This window comes from Scleropages formosus, chromosome 3 (assembly GCF_900964775.1).
Source record: "Scleropages formosus chromosome 3, fSclFor1.1, whole genome shotgun sequence".
Taxonomy (NCBI): domain Eukaryota; kingdom Metazoa; phylum Chordata; class Actinopteri; order Osteoglossiformes; family Osteoglossidae; genus Scleropages; species Scleropages formosus.
The window spans coordinates 15,663,220-15,673,890 of NC_041808.1; positions in this window are offsets into that span (position 1 = coordinate 15,663,220).

Below are 10,671 nucleotides of genomic sequence, written 5' to 3' on the forward strand. Positions count from 1 at the left end.
CAGGACAAGTGGTTTCAGACAGTGTGTGTATATTCTGGGATGACAACACTGGCTTGTGAAGAGTCACACAAACAGGTATATATATTGTTCCTTTACATTTATTTATTTAGCAGATGCTTTTCTCCAGAGCGACTTCCAATGAACTCTATGCAGTGTTATCAGCCCACGCACCTTATTCACCATGGTGACTTACAGTGCTAGATACACTCCTTACAATGGGTCACTCATCCATACATCAGTGGAACACACACCCTCTATCATTCACACACTGTGGGTGAACCTGAACAGCATGTCTTTGGACTGTGGGAAGAAACCAGAGCACCCAGAGGAAACCCATGCAGACATGGGGAGAAGATGCAAACTCCACACAGACTGAACAGGGATCAAACCCATGTCCTCTGACACCACCTAGGCACTATAAGACAGCAGCACTACTCACCGTGCCACCCATCCTATCCTTTAAACCTCTCAAGCAGTGTTAGAACTAGAATCAGCAGAAGCTCTCATCAATGTTGATATCCTGCGTCCATGACGAGGACCACTAGGTCATTGACACTAGATGCTTGGAGTACTGGTGGAAGAAGACTTAAAAGGATTAGAGTGTTCATCAAATGGGATTACACCTGTACACTGGAACCTAAAAGCTGTCAACACTTTCCTCTCGCTTAGGGTAAGTGGTGCATGGTGCTTCGATGAGCAACAGTGCAGCATCGTCAAAGTCTGTCGTATAAGAGATCTGACTGTTCAGACACAGCCTTTGTGTCCACATGACATCAGTGGGTCACACTGTGGTAAACAGTAAGCATGGTAGTTAACAAGGACAACTGGTGACCTGAATGCTAAATCCTGAGTGTTTTAGTGCTCCAAAAATTACAAGAAGCAAAGTAAAGGCTGTTTAAGAGCCATGCATAGAGCTAACACTTTTTTGCTGATTCATATAGCCATGTAGCTTTTACTGGAGCAATTCAGGGCGAGTGTTTTGCTCAAGGATAAAGCAGGAAGAGAGATTCGAGCCTGGGCCCTTTAAGCGCATGGCAGCAGCTCTAACCACAACGTTTCTTGCTGTCCAATATGACATAACATATGAAAGTGAGGACAGCAGCTTGTGACACTAACTTGGGTGCAGCAGAAGCTGGGGCGAATTATGAGCAGGTTCAAGTGTTTTGAAAAGTAACACGAAATGCAAAATGCATGTAGTGGGAGCTCGCAATCTCTGCATGAGGAATGGGGCTGCGGCACATCCAAGGCAGTCGAGCCAATGGCACACTGGGTTTGGAAACAGGACTCTGCTGACCCGGGACCGAACCACATTCCCTATGCGAAACCCTCTTAAATCATGCATGTGTTGGTCTGTAAGCACCAGCAAAGACCAGATGTGGGGAAAGATACTTGGATCCCATTTTCAGGTTAGAAGATGTCTGGACCCAATCAATGACAACAGCTTTTTGCTGTGAATTCAGAAACGATGAATGCAATTTGGCTGGGGGTGCGGTGGCGCAGTGGGTTGGACCACAGTCCTGCTGTCCGGTGGGTCTGGGGTTCAAGTCCCGCTTGGGGTGCCTTGCGATGGACTGGCGTCCCGTCCTGGGTGTGTCCCCTCCCCCTCACGCCCTGTGTTGCCGGGTAGGCTCCGGTTCCCCGTGACCCCATATGGGACAAGCGGCTCTGAAGGTAGGTGTGTGTGTGTGTGTGTGTGTGTGTGTGTGTGTGTGTGTGTGTGTGTGTGTGTGTGTGTGTGTGTGTGTGTGTGTGTGTGTGTGTGTGTGTGTGTGTGTGTGTGTATGCAATTTGATGTTACCAGTACGCTGGTTACGTCATGAGGAGGGCTGCTGTCTCAGCGCCTGGGTGGTGTGAGAGGACGTGGGTTCGATCCCTGCTCAGTCTGTGTGGAGTTTGCATGTTCGCCCTGTGTCTGCGTGGGTTTCCTCTGGGTGCTCTGGTTTCCTCCCGCCTACACTCCAAAGACATGCTGTTCAGGTTCCCCACAGTGTGTGAGTGACAGAGAGAGTGTTTCGCTGATCTATGGATGGCTGACCTATTGTAAGTAGTATATCTAGCAGTGTAAGTCACCTTGGTGAATAAGGTGTGTGGGCTCATAACACTACACAGAGTTCATTGGAAGTCGCTTTGGAGAAAAGCATCTACTAAGTGGATAAATGTAAATGTCATTTCAACAGCCCGGTGGCCTTTGTCACAACGGAGCATCCGTTCGACGACTGGACCGAACGAAAGCAAAACAGATGTTCATGGATTTTTGTTGCGTTGAGAGAATGTGTGAGGGAATCCACGAAGAACTAAGACAACTGGCCAAAGCCAGGGGATACAGGTCTGGTACCTCGCTGTGTCTGCAAGTGAACTGTGTTAACTAGTCCTTATTCTGATCAAGGGCTGAGTAAGTGGAGACATGCGGAATTCACTCAACTGTTGCCTTACAAGCACAATGCCTCATTTACGTGTAAGTTACATGCTCTTATACTCCATTGGATCCTCTTCTCTGATTCTCGCATATAACTTTTGATTTGTGCTGTGTAAAGCACTTGAGAGAACATATTTTTTAAAAAAAAAAAAAAAAGAAAAAAAAAAACTAGATGTTTGATAGATTGACTGATGCTCTCTCTGGCTTTCTTCTCGAAAGGAGAAGCACTTTTATCATCTCCTTGCCCTTACACACAGACAGTCATTAAGGCGATGGGCCTGATGCATTGTCTGACATGTTGCTGTGCTCCTGCCCTGAGGGCCAATTACTCACCGTTTCTTCGGGGAGAGCAAAAAAAAAAAAAAAAAAATGTAACGTTTAAGTAGGACAAAGATGCAGAAACTACGAAGGATAAGCAATGTAGAGCGCACATACACAACACAAATTTGTGTTCCCCCCGCCCCTCCAGGCTTTGGAGTCCCATTAAAGCGAAAACGGTGCACGGAGATGGATAGATGATTTTAAGTTTGACTTTGATGAGTTCAAAAGTGACAAATCCCACGTCTGTTTATATTTACACAGACGCAGCTGCGTGCAGCATATAAACACAGAGCAGAAACGCGGGTCCTACAGTGAGAACCCCGCTCTTACCGCATACGGCGAAGGCTGCCACGCGTCGAGTGTAGATAATAAATTCACACCATGCTGCATTTAGCGATAACAACATATTCCCAAGAAATGTGTCATTTAAAATATGGCTCTTTTGTGAAAGGGATTTGAACTTTTCCCTTTAATCTCATATTATTTGTTTTATAGTGCTGATATTAAGGGTCTCTGCAAAGCAGTCTGAGATTTTAGCCAAATGTTATCAGAAGTTTAAAAGGCCCCATAAGAATCTTACACAGGGGAGAGCAGACGAGAGCGGAGAGGATCGGGCCTCTCAAGTGCGCGTTTGCGGATTATCCGGGAAGAGGAAAAGCCCCAGAATCCCCGCGCCGAAACGTGCGAAGCCGATGCTTATCGCAGCCGACCCTGGCCGTACGACAGGGTCAGATAAATTGAGAGGTTTAACCTCATTTCTTACAGCAGCCTGCACTCCATGCCAGGTCATTTCACCGAGCACGGCGCTCAGAACGGCACCCAAGACTAATCTCGTTTCCGTAATAAAACCCACGGAACAGGCAGCAGAAGTGTTCGCTAAACACACATCTTCATTTTCCATAAAGTGAAAACGCCGAGTCCTCGCGTTATAAATGCTCCACTTGCGGACTTTCGGAGATACAAACATTTTTCAGTTTCTCTGTTTTTACCGGGGTTTTCCCTCGCGCCGAGACCCGGCTCTGAGCAAGTCGCCATCGACAGTGTGTGAGGGATTTTTTTTTTTTTTTTTTTCCTTTTTCACCTTTCTATTTTCATACATTTCTGTTATGAGAATTCAGGTAACCAGGTGTCCTTATGACATTCATTTATTTAGCAGACACTTTTCTCCAAAGCGACTTCCAATGAACTCCATGTAGTGTCATCAGCCCACACACCTTATTCACCACGGTAACTTACACTGCTAGACACTACTTACACTGGGTCACTCATCCATACATCATCATCATTAACCACGGCGCTAAATGTTTACCACAGTGTGACCCACTGATGTCATGTGGACACAAAGGCTGTTTTCTGCATAGTCAGACCTCTAATAAAACAAACTTTGATGACGCTGCACTGTTGCTCATTCCGTCTCCTAGGGCGGTAAAGCGCAGCGAAGAGGAGTGTGCGACTGGAGTAATTCGATTCACTTCCGTAGCGTTACAGCCTGTGTCCAGTAGTCGCCAGTGCTGGTGACTGTTGCCAAGACGACAAACATTGCACAGATTTATGGATTAACTGTCAACAATCAGCACTTAACAGGAGCTGCTGAAAAAAGCATTTTTATTTTCAGTAATTTTAATTTCATATTTAATGTAGCTTCACATTGACATCTTAGAGCATATTTTTATTATACCCATATCCAAGACTTTAACTGAACTTACTTGGCAGATTGAGATATATCTCTATTATTATGCTTTTATTGATTTACTAGGTAATCAAGCAAAGTGCCGATGAGCACCGGGCTTGTTTACAGTATGAATTAGTCAACAACTGGAAATTACATAGCACATTCAATCATTTCTAATACTGGCTACCCTGTGCCATGGCTGTGGGTTGCAGTGCCCAGTCTAGGAATTTACTCACCGCACCATTTATTAGGAGGCTGTATTATAATGGTCTGGCTACAGCAGCTTGAGAGTTAGGGACATGTTTAAAAATATTTTCAAGTGCACATGCTTGCCAAATGGATCTCCTTCAAAAATGAGCCCGAGCCTTAGTTCCAGATATCTTCTTTGTCAAAGATAACTGTAAAAGCCTGACCTCAGTACATGGTGGGGGGGGGGTATCTCCATCCTAAAGGTCCCAGACGTTTTTCCACTTATTTCCCTCTGCATACATCTCCAACAGCAGGACGCAGTTACACATCCTTGGACCTCCTAGCGGCGAACAGCGTGATCCGGGGATATGGGAATAGAAACAACTTGGCTATTGATTACCGAGAGCTGAAGCACATGAGCCCAAAGGTGGACATCGGGGACACCAGATTGCATTGCCATAGATTTATTACCGCCCCTCTCCAACCATTATTCCCCATCGAAACAGATTGACCCACCTGGGGACAATCGGCTATGGAGTCAAAGAGGTCACACGCCGCTTACGGCTGAGGAAGAGGAGGCCTCGCTCCGTCATCGGCACTGTCCAAAAACATAATCTGCCGTTGCTAGGGGCAGGGCACGGGGAGACAGGAGGACACATTGCAGAGCTGGCTAAGCACCCTAAGCTCCGTACACGACAAAAAGCTTCCCTGACAGCCCGCTCTTTAAGAGATAAGAGGCCCCAGTGTACGCTGGAAATCAGCGGCGAAATCTGTCCTTTGTCAGCCAAGTCCACGTTTCCGGACGAGTTCGGCCGACTGCAGGGCACACAGCAGCGGGGGATGGACGCAGGACTCCGCAGTCCAGTCCAGTCCACTCCACGCACATACACGCCAATGAATACAGCGCACAAACCGGGACATTTAGCGCATTTATATAATATGCGGTGCAGATAAGATCTGCTGGGAGATTCAAAAAACAATAACTGAGGGTTCGGTGCCGTTGGGAGCTGCGTTAAAGTCCCTGTGGCCTGGAGAGATGAACGCAAGCTGGATGGCGGGTCTTATCTCCACCAAGCCACTCTCAACCTATTATTTCTCTAGCTTTGCTGACACTTTTATCCAAAGCTCTTCAACATTTTATCATTTGCACAGCTTTAAATGTTACTGGAGCAGTTTAGGTTAAGTAGCTGCCTCGTACCCGCAGGTACAGCACGAGTCCCTGAATAGGGCCGTACGTCCTCCGGCACCATCTCAGACCAGCCTGACGGGCCTCAGCGAGTGTGATGCGTATATCTTGGTGAATGAGGTGTGTGGGCTGATAACACTACATAGAGTTCATTGGAAGTTCCTTTGGAGAAAAGCATCTGCTAAAGAAATAAACGTAAATCTTGATTTCTGAGAGATCCTCCGTGCGCCTCAGTACGTCTCCTTGTAGCGCATGTGGAAAATAACCCCGAAAGGTTGCGGTAGAGTGCAGGGCGCTGCCGTGTTATGCCACAGCCCCATCCACTCGTGTATTTTTGCGGTAGATCCTGGTAGACGTGGTGACACCTGCAGCCCCAAGTTGCAGGCATGGAGAACAAAAACTGCGTTCATTCATTCAATGATTCAAGCCATTCTGGAAAAAGCGCCTGACCCACCATGAGGAAGGAGGACAGCGGTGCATCAGAAGGGCCCACGGCAAGATATGTCAATATTATATTTTCATTGGACCACTTCAAAGTCAATCACCGAGAAACTGAACAGAATTCCAAATCGGCGAGATGTGTTTTCATTCATTTCATTTTCAGTCGTTGAGGTGCACCGTAAAGCAGAGGTATGCCGCTGGGATCGTCTCGGCGTAGAAGCGCGGACGGTCGCCCCGACAAGCACGGACTGCCGATCAGCCTCGCCCATCTTTCACAGAACAGGAAGGTTGCGCCAGCGTTCGCAAGAGCAACAAATTGAATTGCTCCCTTTAATTTATGACCACGATGAAATCTCATATCCTCACTTCTTACTAATTAACTGAATGCATTACTAGTTACGGCCATAACAGCCTTCATGGAAACACAGTGTAGCCCCAGAGCAGCTCTAGGAAAACAATTAATAGCACAAAGTGTGTGTCTGTCTCTGAGAGTCGAACGTTAAAGGGCTGCTCAGGAAGGCCTCCCAAGGGCACGCGAGGTGTGGGGTTTTAATCTTCATCAGAATCAGGCCGTCCCCTCCGATCTCCGCCACGTGATGCTGACGCAGGCATCGCTCACACAGCCTCTCCAGCGCATCGCAGCTCCTCGGACCTCAGCCAGCCGCACCCCAACCCTTCACCCTTTTTTTTTTTAACTGGATTTTTGGCACATGCTTTAGAGAAGCACAGCTCTTCCCGTTGCCACCTCATTCGGGGAAAGGGGTGAACCGAAAAAGGAAAGCGCTCAAAGCCACATGCAGCATCAGTTTGTCCTTCAAATGAAAAAGGCATTAAGCGTAATGGATGCCATGGCAACAGAATGAACACGTGCAGGTATGATGACTATGTGGGGACTAGAGTCATATGCAACCATAGGGACCTTGGTGCTCATTTCTTTTTCATAATGACACCAAAACTCCCCCAACCTCTCCTGTGGCCTAATGTAAGACTCAGAGGATGTGGAAATTGGTCAGGTACCGGCCTACTTCCCCTTAATGCCGTATAATAAATTGCTGTTTGTAAATGGACAACTGTTTTCCTCACGCTCACAATATTTACAGTTTGGTGGACATTTCCCAGTCTCAGAATGAGATATCAAAATTAGAACTGCAGCAGATTTCTCTCTAAACCACCAGATTCCCATTGAGCTATGTGTAAAAACCACTGTTTCACAGCCTCCTAATTCCAATTCTCCTGTCAATGGTAGTGAACAATGCAACACGCTGCCATTGGTGCTCACAAAGTCCTCGCAAAATCCAGTAATCCTGACTGCAGCTTGTGTTGTTTTCAACGGAATAAAGGCTGATCCATACAAAACAGCACTACAATTCTGCGTATGACTCGCAAATCAATATACGATGCCTTTAACATCCATCGTGCGTCTTTTAAAGCTTCATCAATTAAGCCTTTTTTTAAAAATCTACACGTAATCTGTCATTTCGAACAGATCCTGACAAATATAAACTGTAAATCAAAGTTATTTTGCCATGTTACTGAAAGCTCAGTCTGACTATGCAAAACGTGCAAAATAACTGCAGTTTTAGTAAATACTCAAATTTACATGGAAATAAATCTGTATTCAACAATACCATAGTGAGAATCATCAAGACAGATGAATTCCCAAAGCATATCTCCCAATACGCCTCGAAGATTAATGCATTTCAGATCCATTCTACAAAAATAAATTTCTCAAATTCTAAACCCAAAAAAACCGCATACAAGCCAGTAAGTCAGTGTCATGGTGGCACTATACATTTATTTATTTTTTATTCATTTTAAATAAAATAGGTAACAATGCTTTTCAGTGTCCAGGTAAGAACCATTGCTTGAGGAGAGCCTGCTTTCCATTTTATTGCAGCAAGTCAATAGCAATTAAACTACCTTTTTTATTCTGTTAATTTAGATCAATCCCTATTGTTGCTGAAATCAGACAGGCGCAGGAGCGAGATGAGCCAGCATGCCGGGAAACTGGAAGCACCGGGGGTTTCCTTCCAAATTTTAACACGGATCCTGTGCACTGATTGCTTTTCCAAAGCCCAGCCAAAAACGAAAACCTGTGGAAACGCGGGCCTGCGGCGATGAATCGGCGTCAGACTGGCAAAGCTGCAGGAACGTGTCACGAATTCAGCCTTCGGCGGTTTCAGGAAACAAAGGAAACATCCCAGCAAACGCAGGCAGGCAGGCAGGCAATGAAATGAACCGGTTTTTAATAAACCTTAAAGAAGCGGTTGCTGTTCATCCAAACCTCTGCCATCATAAGTTCTGGGCCATTTCCTCAAAACTATTAAATATCACAGGAGTGAACTTAATTTCTGTCATTTTACACCAAATCTCCACAAAGAATCAGGGCATACTCGAGATGTACATATTGAGCCAAAAAAGCAATGCCAAGTCCAAAAGAGACAACAATACAGCTGCTTACATGGTTTGGGGTAAGCAGGGGAAATAAATGAAAGCAGACCATGGCGCCCCCTACTGGACACTTCAGAGGACACCAGAGCATCTTCTCCTCAGTGCTTGTTCAGCCTCCAGGTTTGAACCTGTTTTCTGGGATCAAGGAGCACACAAGTCCAGCTGCAGTGGCCCCAGAGCAACTGTGCCAGTAAGTTTAAAAGTCTTGAAACCTTGCTGGAATTTAAAAACAGAACCATTCAAATTTGACCACGTTTGAAAATCATCAGCGTAAAACTGATGCTTTCTGATATTCTTCGCAATAGGAGTCAGATTTCCATATTACAAGGCTATGAATTACCATAAGTGTCACCTTACATAATGTGCGCTGCATGGTTGTCTGGAAGGACTGACAGAATTCCCCAAATCAACTTGGCTGTGGCAGAAAGTGCACAAATTTCTTTTTCCATAAAGCCCTTGTCATTAAACTTATGTAAAAATTTGTGCAAACTAATACCAAATACATAAATTAACAGACATATCTACATGGCCTAATAAAAGGCTAAAAGACATCAATACAAAATCTCTGAGGCTTACAATATATTTCATGTTTGCTTAGCTCAAGCTTTGCATATGATATTCTATATTAAACCAGTATTTCTAATCATTTCATTTTGCATTCAAATTCAAGGGACACTTTCAAATAGGCGTTTACTAGGCAAAGGAATTGAAGTTGGTAAGTTAGTAAGAAAGATCAGCTCTGAGAATATTTTCTTTCAGCCATTAACCTCCCTAGTTACTCTACTCAGAGCAGCATGTACCTCTAGTACAGGTGACTCCCAGTAAATTACCGTACTTACCTGAGCTGCGAAGGCCGACACTTGGGTAACGTGTGCCACTCAAACTGTAGTATCAAACTGCGCTTCAGTAATCGTGTCTGAATCTAAAACTTCATCTCTTGTGAAAAGTGCTTTTGCATCCACTGAATTGTACATCTAAATGGATACAGGAGGTAAACGTATTTCATTTTTTACACACTCGACATATTCACTCCATTAGTAAGGCAAACACTGGTGCTTTAACCCGTGACGCCATGGGGCAGAAAACAGTTTAACAATTATTTATTTATTATATTTCAATACTATTTCTGACAGAGACACGATTGGCACCGAAGCCAAACAAACAAAAAAAAAAAAAAAATCTCATACAGAACGTTATTTCTACTTAGTGCCAGTGAGACAATAAATGACCTTCCTCTATTCAAGGGAAATGTGTTTTGCAGAGGTTCTGCTACATCTTCATGGGGACAATGACAGGCAGTATTATTTAGCTGACAGTGATGACCACAGCAGAACAATGATGTGCACAAATTGCATGAACCATAAAGGTGAATAAAATCTATGCTTAAGTCCTGAAATCTGACTTTAGTCTGGCAACATTTAATAATTAACGTTCAGCTTTGCTTTGACTCGACCGTGAAATTGCTGTAAACAAGAGTACTTTCTGGTGGGTTTCTGTCAGCTGTTCTATTTCTTCCTAGTGTGGTCAGTCCTTCCTCATCTTTCATCTGGACAGGGGGCTGCTCTTCAGAAAACAACACTTTCTTATAAATAATTCTAATAAATACTAACATTTTTTGTAGTTCTACACATCCTGTTACTTATTTCTGCATCCACAAAAGATTCAAATATTAACTGCAACACACTGCTAAGGTGACAACGTGGTTTACTACACCTGTTTCAGATTTTTTTTTTTTGTCTTATCACTTGAACACATACCAATTCTTACCTGAGCAATAATGGTTGGGGGGGGGGGGGGGTCAACATTTCCGAAAGCACTCATCCAGCTTGGCATTTTCATCTTTCCAAGGATCACACAAGGAAAACATGGAGGCACAGAGCAAGACTACACTTCCACATACTGCAATTAGGAATATTTTGTTAAAAAAGTTGCACAAACTGTTGCCAGTCGCTGTGCGCATCTGTAAATGCTTTTGCTGCCACTAGAGGGCATGCA